We start from the raw sequence: 8,380 nt of genomic DNA on the forward strand, positions 1-8,380 counted from the left end.
TAATATAAAAGTAGAGAGACAACTCAAGAAGCAATGTTAGGAAAAGAGAAAGAAAAAAGAAAAAATAGAACTAAAAAAAGTAAACAAAGAGATTAAAAATAATTTGAGATAGACATAGGACAAAGAAGACCTAGCATGAGTATAATTGGAGGTCCTGTTGAAGAAAATCAAAACCATGGAATTAACAAATACTAAAATTACAATCCAAGAAAACTTTCTTCTTCATAAGAAATTTGAATCCATATATTGAAATGTACAATGTGTACCTGGAAATTGATGCAGGATAGTTATATCTTAATACACAATAAGAAGCTAGATATTTTTATCGAATTTGGAAAGACTACTTAATTATGGTAACCATAGATGATAACGTGTACACTATTTAACTTTAAATTTCTCAAAATTCCAGAAAATAGCTTGTCTATTTGAACATAAACCCATAGGTAATACCTCTTGAATAAGTAATTACCTCTCATCATCTATCCTACCAAAATAGCCACGTCTGTCATTGTGATAATGATGGCAAATCATGCTGATTTGAAGATCTGTGTTGGTAGTTACCTGTATCTTTGATTAATTAAAATTGCTATCCAATAAATAATCACTTAACATTGTAAGTGATGGTAATTAATGATGGGGGAGGGAGGGAAGATAACCAAAGTTTCGTCATGGAAAATGTTGAAAGCCACTCACCTTGTGCTGTTCTTTCAGTGTGTAAACAAGGAAATGAAATTTAAAGAAGATAAGGAATTTGCCCGAGATAAAACAGCCCGACCGTACCAGGCTTCAAATAAAAAGTTTAGTCTTTTAATTTTCAGGTCGTGTTTTGTGCTACTAGGAGCATGCATAAAATTAAAGTTATTCGTTTTGTTTAAGAGTAAATATCATTGTGTGGGAAATTAAAAAATCATAGTTCTTTTTGGAATATGATCTTCACAACCGTTATGTATAAATAATAGAGCCCTCTGAATCAAAAGATAATTTTAAAAATAATAATAGTCAGTCAGTGTAGTAAAGAATACTATAATATTATGGATTTATCAAAATCTACATGTTGTCACAGCTTCCTGGGCCCACAGGTACCTTATAGTTAAGTATGGCCAAGTGCCTGATTTCGAGCCAATGCAACGTGACAGAAGTGATCTGTACTGCTTCCAAGCTGGGCTATAAAAATCTCCCATAAGCTGCACTCTAAGAAGGAAGAAAACGTTCTAGGAGCAGATGAGACCAAACTTTGCTTATTTTTTTTAATGTTTTTATTAATTTTTGTGAGAGAGAGTACAAGCTGGGGAGGGGCAGAGAGAGAGGGAGACACAGAATCTGAAGCAAGCTCCAGGCTTAAACCCACAAACTGTGAGATCATGACCTGAGCCGAAGTCAGATGCTTAACCAACTAAGCCACCCAGGCACCCCAAACTTTGCTTGTTTTTGATTCTTAGTATCAATAAAGATAATGAGAGAGAAAAAAATAAAACAATTAAACCTCCCATAAACAAATCTGCATTCTCCCTTCCATATCTGCTGGCTAAGTGTCAGTGCCTTGAAAAGTATATATTTAAAACAACAGAGTATTGCTACTTTGGACTGTTAGATGAATTTATAAAGCAGAACCCACAGCCCCTCCAACTATTGGATTTTACATGAGCAAAAACCAAACATCTTGTTAGATTAAGTCATTTATATTTCAAGGTTTACCTTCTACTATAATTAGTATTATCTTACATAGAAATTTCAGTCAGAGTGGGTAGTAACAAAAAATATAAAATTTGTGTTACTGGCAGAAGAAAACTAGGAAACTAATATCAGAAGCTAGGCAAGTGAATTATCAAGTTAGGCAGTGGGAAAATATTCAGTTACAATGAAGCTGATGATATTTGGAGAGGCAAACCACACACCTTCCTAGCCTGTGGCTCTAGCAGAAGATATTGGAAAACAGAATTACATTAGCATGCATTAGATATTAGTAACTTTATGTGGCAAGCTATTAGAAGAAGAAATGACCACAGAAAACACTTGCAACTAATTTGGCCATCTAATAAAGAATTGGCAGTCTTTGCATATTAAAGTAGGAGTGCCTGGCTGACTCAGTAGATCATCCTTAGGGTTGAGAGTTCAAGTCCCACGTTGGGCATAGAGTTGACTTAAAAGTAAATAAAAATAAACAAGAGATTAAAGAAAAGCATTAAATCTTTTACAAATATATATAAATTTATAAATATATAAAAATATATCGAGAAATCTTTTATAAATATATATATGTATATAGTATGAGTGTGTGTGTGTGTATGTATGTATATATAGAGAGAGAGAGAGAGTAGAAAGGAAGCCTCCAAAAATTTAAATCTTTGAAAATTGGGCATGCTTATCTCAAAGATTAGATTCCAAAGATTAGAGAATAAGATTTTTTTAATTGAATCATTAAGGATCTGATAATATAATTATGTGACAAAGTTTAGATTGAGCCGGGCCCTCAACCCAAGGCTGATGTCCCTAAGGTAAATGTCATTGACTAGAGAAAAAAAAAATTGTGATGAAAAAGAAAATAAATTAATTGGATTTAAGAATTATGTCTAACAAAGAATTGTAGCTGTGAGTACCAGCATATTGAACTAACTACAAGCAAAGAGAGGAAAGTCTTAGTAACTTTAAAGGAAGTTATATTGCCAAAACAGCTATGAGTTAAAACTTAAAAGTCTTTGGCTGATTAGTTTTCTATTCATTTGTTTATTAGTTTATTGATGTGGTTTTTTGAAAAAATACCCTGAAATCCTTTGAAATTTAAGAGTTAATGTTTATTTAGACATATCACCTATACGACAAATTCTTGATGTAAATGATTTTGAATTTCCTATTGGCCAAAATATGTATCACATATTTTTTACTGTAAATCCATACAAATGATGTCTATTTGTGAATTTGTATCTTTAAACCTTTTTTCCTTTGCCCCCACCTGCAAAGCAGAAACATTGCTAGACATAAAAATATTCATGATGGGAATATTATTATTATTATTGGATTTGTTTTCTTCTCTTGGTGACGTTTGAAGTTTAAGCCTAGACATAGGCTCCTTTCCTTCTCTGAATGATCATGTCTGATGAAATAGCAAAAACAGAAAATATACTTTCTTTTTAAAGCCCTTGGCAGAGAATTAAAACAACTCTTAAGCCACCCAACTCATACAGACAGGAAGTACGCAGCAAAAAACTCTGGAACCCTCAACTCCCACTACAAATGTGGTCATGTCACGTCATGGACCAGCGAGAAGCCCCAGATGGCAGAACCAGAGACCATAGAGGACAAGGAAGTTCCTCTCCAAAAGCAAAATTGAGTTCTAAGCAAGGAATATCACTCACAGCCAGGACTTCATAACAGCTGTCCAAAAGGATTTCATCATTACCGTGGACGGCAATTACTATGTATAATGCAATTTTCTGTTTTCTGAATGGGCTATTTATTACAGTCATCCTGTCTCTATTCCACCATGCACATTGGCTAAAGTGGAGGAGACAGAAACCTTGCAACTAATTTAGCCATCTAATAAATCATTCGCAATCTTTATAGATTAAATGATTCAAGCAAAACATGAAATAGATAGATAGATAGATAGATAGATAATGTCTAAATGATATCTAATTCAGGAATTTCCAAGTCTTAAGATCTGTAATATTTTCACATCCTCCTTAGTGAAAGGCTTTATAATCAAGGTCTTCATTAAACTACTTTAGGCTACTTTCCTTGTCTCTGCCTATAACCTCTTTACCCACCAATGATATTTGTCCAAAGACTTCCTAATGTCCTTCCAGGTCCCACAATTCAGTATAAATAAAAGGAAGCCTGTAGCTGAAGAAATAGTCCACTGTGTTAGTTTATGTCAGCCCCTGCCCTGCCCCTACCCCCTTACCCCCTCCAAGCAGACCCTGAGATAAAGATTTGAGTCCTCAGAGTTTATTTGGAAGGTGAACCCAGGAGATACTGTGAGAGAAAGGGGAAGTGAGAAAAGGAAGGGAAGGAAGACGATAAAAGGTGCTTTATCAAGTAATTTGCCCTTGAATGGCTACACTCTTATGGCCTTAGGAAACTGTAAGAGATCCTCTAGAATGTGCACCTCACTGCCATCCCATCCATGGATGAGAGAATTCCTCTGGGTCTCACTGAGGACGCTCCTTCATGGCAGCATCTTCCCAGTACTCTGAGGCTGTTGCATGCCCAGGCAGAGCAGACTCCGTGGGCCAGAGAATGCCCTCAGGCAAAGGGAAGCAGTTGCCAGCAACTGGAAGCCAAACCAAATTAATACATAACTGGTGAGGGGCAAGGTGATGGTAATCTCATCTATACTAAGGAAAAGTTATTATGTTATGAGTTGTTTTGGCAGCTGGATATTTAGTCTATTTTGGATATACAGCATGATGCTACTTTGTTAATATTTTGGTAGAAAGAAACTATTCTTCATTTTATCTGAATCGTGAAAGGCAAAGTCTTCTGGGAATAAGTCCTAGATAGAAGGCTAACTGATAATATTTTCTGAGTACCACCAGGAATGCTGATAGGAAAGTAGCTTCAGATACTTTAAGCTTAGCTGCTTCTAACTTAACTCTGTGTGTTCTTTCCCTGCCAAATTCCATAGCGAATAGAGCAAACATTGAACATTCAGCCTGAGTGAGACTTTGGGATTGCAAGCCACCAAGTTGGGGGAGTTCTTGCCCCTGCAGCTTAACTGTAACATATATCTTCCATTTACCCCTTCAGTTAAATTCTCCACCCTCCTCTGCTGTAGGAAGCCAGCCTGTAAAGAGTATACCAATGAGCTGTCTTGCCCTCTGGCTTCTGCGTGAGTTCAACCACTAGAGACCTGGCAGGAGATTAGAGGGAGAGAGGAGAATGGGAACAGAGTATTCATAATCCCTTAACTCCCTCTCTGTGGGTCACTGTGAGTTGCTGGTTCCTCCCCATAAAGATCATTGCTCTTCACAAGGTGGTCCCTCCACAAGACTCCCCTTCCAGGTAATTTACCTCTTCAGATCTATAGGTGAAAATTGGCTCTGAGTGACTAGTGTTGGGGTACTTCTCCTTGATGGTTCTCCTATATCCCACCTACATTTTCACAAATGGCCCCTTTATTAAATACTCCTTGAAATATTCTTTGGAATGAATCATCTATTTCCTGCTGGGACATCAACTGATACATTATTCTAACCTATACCATCTGGTTTTGTTTTTCTGTAATAAAACATCACATCATGATGGCATTCTTCCTGAACCACTGTGGTTTCCACTACATTCAACCTTGCCAAAATCAAGGAAGAGACTGGGAGATCTAAATTCCACTGTCATCTCAACATTATTTATGCAATAGAACTCTTTCTGCAGACAATGATGTCTTTATATCTGAGAGAGCAAGTGTTCCATCCAAATTGCATATCTATTGCTCCATTGACCAACCCCAACCTATTTTTTAAATGCAGTACTGATTCTTTAGTACTTTAGGGAAGGTTTCTAATGTAAGATCTTTGATACTATTTCTTCTTCCCCATGTTACTCCCTCAACTCTACCCCAGGTTGAGTCTGTTTTTGTTTTACGTGTGGAACGGACAATTTTCATAAAAGTCATATTTGTTGAGAATTGATTAGTAATTCCAAATACTGGATCTTAGTAGGAGGTAAGGACTGACATGCTTCAAGTGTTATAAATCAATTCATTAAGTCAAGGTAAGAATTGAACAGATTATTTAACTACTTGGAACCAGGGAAGACTTGTTTTATCCCACACTTAAGTGTTCAACAACATCACCTAAGGAAAATTATAAAAGGATCTCAAATATATGTATTACAATTTCAAAAAGAAACAGAAACTAGTAAATTAGAGATTATCATCTATGGAATATGTTCAAACGCACTGTTTAACAAGCCTATATTTAAAATTATTATAAGTGAAAGTAATTTTGCCATTACAGGTAATTTATGTTGTATGTAAATTAGACTTACCGAATCATCTTATAGAATTCTAGTCCAAGTTTGTTAAAGACAAATGGACATTTTTTTTTCTCCTACTGAAAATTACCATTTTGTTTTTCCCTCCTGAGCATTGCTTCTTTACCCTTGAATGCCACTATTTACATAGTGTTTCACAATTTAAAATCCTTTTCACATACAATGCTGGTTCATCTAACAGTCCTTTGAGCATCTAATGGCAATAATGAGCACTCTCTCTAGAGTTCTGTTCATGGGCCTATATACATATACTACTGCATTGCAATTATGGAAGGTTCATTGATTTCCTAAAATCCATGCAATGGTGAATAACTCCTGTAATTTATAAGTTAATCCTCACAACACTTCTATGAGATAGGTTTTGTTATTCCCATTTTTCAACTGAAAAGATTAAGCCACAAAGAAGCTAAATGATTCGCCCAAGCAAGGCGGAAGAATTTGGTGTTAAACCCAAACCTAGCACTATATCAAATGTGCTCCCCTTTGTCCCATGATGCCCTCCTACTTCGGTTAGTGTGGGTCATCACCTATATTCCACTATAAAGCATTTTATGTCAATAAGGTAGAATCAATATTTATTGAATGAGAATTCCAGGATATCTAAAGTTTTCTGAATAAGTTACGGGCTAATAATCTCATCTGATCTTCAAATGATAGCTCCATTTTGATTTTAGATTCAATTGAATTTCTGGTCTATAAAGCATTTTCAGTTTATCTTACGGTGTTATAGAAAGTTAAAAGGCAATATCTATGCCCCAAATATAGATTTGGCTCATTATTTCAACAGTGTTTCCTCTCCTCTGTTTGCCTCTCAGCATTTATGCCCAACCTACCACCTTGGACTCTGGACCCACTGCCTTGACCTACTGATATCCAAGTGTCGGTGTGGGGAAGAGAATGACGAAGATACTTGAGTACACATAAGAAGACCTGATTCTAATGCATTTTGCCACTTAGCAGGTGAATTACCTTAAGTAAACCACTTATTTTCTCTGAGTAATAATTTCCTTACCTGAAAATGAGGATGATATTGTCCACATCTATGTCTCAGGGCATAGAAAGTATCCAACAAGATATACTGCCTGAGAAAGCACTTCAGAAATGTTTAAAGCAGCATACGCTTAGGTTGCTGTTATTAGAGTCAGCAAAGATGCCTCCATCAGCAAAACCAGCATTAAATTTTTTAAAAGTAAGAATAGTGAGATTATTCATCCATTAAATTACTCACTGCAAATGTCCAGCCATCACTATTATGTTCTACATGTTGATGCTGCTTTATTATAAGAAACTGACTACATTGAGCTCACTCATCCAGCCAACTTTGCAGAAGAACTTGTGTCCTGGTTCCCAAATTGAACATAAACCAACACATGAGTCACTTAACAAACTCAGTGACCTTGCATGATGCAGGGATTTATCTAGTGAAATTGTATGGTAGATTTACTGTCTGGTATTAAATTACTATTTCATTATAAATAGCACCAACCTAATTGTCTTTAAAAAGTAATCTTCAGTAACATCTTTAAATAAAGAGGGATCAATTACTTCTCAATATATGTGGGATTTTTAAAGATATTGTTGCATAACCTGTTTGGTAGATTTCTCAGAATTTTTCAATGCAGTAAAGGCTTATTTTACCAACTTTCTTGTGTCCTAATGGTTGAGTGAACAACACTGCAGTATGTCTTTCAACACATGGATTAAGCCCTTCTGTAAATGAAGCCAGTAGAATTATATCACTTGAGTACAAAACATGCAAGGCAAATATAAACTATGAGTAAAAATCAAAAGGAGTCAGAGAAGACCCATAAGCAACTGTTCTCCAGGACTATAAAATCCAGTTAGGGAAACTGGCTCTGAAAAAGCTGAAAAAAATAATGAAATTCCTAGTGTTTTACAGATCTTTTTAAAGAAGAAATTAAGCTCAAATGCAATTCCTTGAAAAGGCAAGTTTTATTACATGATGGCTAACCTATGACTCTACCACAAACAATAACTGCAGTCACTTCAGTGACTTTTTACATTTCATAGTCAGGTTCTCTTAGGTTGCAAATCTGTAGCAATTAAAATGTCCATGAATAAAACAACTGAGGATAGTAATCTCAGGCTTCAAACATGCGTATACAAAGTTTTCTCATTTTATATTTTCTTTAGCAACTCATTACTATCATGCACCCCCAGTCAGTCTCATGGTCAAATTCAGGATTAATCAGTCAGTGCAGTGTTTTCTCCAGCTATGACTAACCTGAAGGTTTTCTGTACTCATTCATTATCCCAGGGGTGGCATCTCAGTGTCAAGGGATCTACTTAGTATCACAGCATCAGTGGGAATGGAAGGATGTCTGGCTCTCAACCACCACCTTCTCACCATGGTCAAATGTTGAGACATTCA

This window comes from Lynx canadensis, chromosome B2 (genome assembly GCF_007474595.2).
Source record: "Lynx canadensis isolate LIC74 chromosome B2, mLynCan4.pri.v2, whole genome shotgun sequence".
Taxonomy (NCBI): Eukaryota; Metazoa; Chordata; class Mammalia; order Carnivora; family Felidae; genus Lynx; species Lynx canadensis.